The sequence below is a fragment of the Apteryx rowi genome, unplaced genomic scaffold (assembly GCF_003343035.1).
Source record: "Apteryx rowi isolate R43461 unplaced genomic scaffold, aptRow1 scaffold_73, whole genome shotgun sequence".
NCBI classification, from domain to species: Eukaryota; Metazoa; Chordata; class Aves; order Apterygiformes; family Apterygidae; genus Apteryx; species Apteryx rowi.
Genome location: NW_020451016.1, coordinates 534,383 through 535,743, shown reverse-complemented (window position 1 = coordinate 535,743; position 1,361 = coordinate 534,383). Strand labels below are relative to the sequence as shown.

The window sequence follows — 1,361 nt, the reverse complement described above, 5'->3', positions numbered from 1 at the left end:
GCCGGTGCCCGGGCCCGGCGCATTGCTATTCAAACGGCTGGGCCAATTGAGCCGGGGCGGGCGGCGGGGCGGCCAATCGGCGGCGGGGAGGCGATGGCGTTGCTTTGCATAAAGCAATATTTTGTGTGGGAGCGAGGGGAGCATTTGCATGTGCGGAGTGATTAGTGGGTTTGAAAAGCGAGCCCTGGCTCAGCCGCATTTCCCGCTCTGGTTAAGGCGCAGGGAGGAAGTGTTTTGCTGGAAGATGATGACAGAGGTCAGGCTTTGCTAATGGGCCAGTGAAGAGCAGTGGAGGCGAGGCAGAGACCAAGGCACACATACATTAATACACTTGAACCATCACCAATCAGCATAGGTGTGCTCTGTCTCTCTCTCCCCACTTCACTCACACACTCTTTTATCTCTCACTCTCCAGTCACTGACAGCCCATTTTATTGTCAATCTCTGTCTCCTTCCCAGGAATTCAAGATCACACAACCAGCAGCTTCAGTGGAGAAAAACTATTTTACTGGCAACTCTTTTTAAAGCACCATCATTTCAAATCAGTGCGCTCTTAAACTATTGACAGGAGCTTTGACAACAAGACAGGATGCCTCATAAAGGTGAGTCCGCTCGTTTCTTCTCCCAACTTCTCCCTTCGTGCATTTTAATATTTAGACAGGGCTCTCGCTCTCTCCTGCTCTCTCTCTCTCATATTCCCATTTGCATTCCGGAGAGCTTCCCAGGGAACTTTCCAGCCCAGAAGCTCACAAACTTTCCGCTTTCACATAAACCCGTGTCCTCTGGAAAAGCTAAAGCATCTGACTGGGAAACCAATGCCAGCAGCGGCAGCAGCAATTCCCACGTACTCTCGGCCGGGCAGGGAGAGCACAGCCGCGCTGTGCTGCCGCCGCCGCTGCCGGCCCCGGCCCCGGAGCGGGGGGCGGCGGGAGCGGAGCCGGGCCCGGCCGTGCCGTGCCGTGCCATGCCATGCCGCCGCCCCGACCCGCGACACCTGCCCGCGGCCGCGGCAGCCCCCGCCGCGCGGCACCGCACCGCGCCGCGCGGCCGCGGGGAAGCGGCGCCCCCGCCTCCGCGGCTCCTGCTTTGTGCTCCCGGGAGCCGCGGAGGGGTCTCGCCGAGAAAAGGTCGCCCGCTCGCCGCAAGGACAGGGCGAGGGAGCGAGGGGAAGGAGAGAGGCGGAGAGAGAGAGCGAGCGGCCGGAGAGGTGCTGGGGAAAGTCACCTCCTAGGCCGAGCCCGCTGTCGGGCGCGGAGCGCCAGGGCGCTGAGCGGAGCTGAAGGACTGTCAGCTCCAATCAGCCGCCCGCCGCATCCTCCCAACTTGTCCCTAGTGCCCGCAACTTTCCTAGCCCGGCGCAG

The 1,361-nt window shown here is 61.0% G+C and overlaps 1 protein-coding gene across 1 annotated transcript in view; it reads left to right on the top strand.

Annotated features, from left to right (window-relative positions):
• Positions 1-518: 518 nt before the first annotated feature.
• Positions 519-1,361, top strand: part of PAX6 (paired box 6) — a 19,167-nt gene continuing 18,324 nt past the window's right edge. Inside the window, exon 1 of the mRNA XM_026087705.1 lies at positions 519-602. The gene's annotated coding sequence lies outside the window, so the exon portion shown is untranslated. The remainder of the gene's footprint in view (positions 603-1,361) is intronic.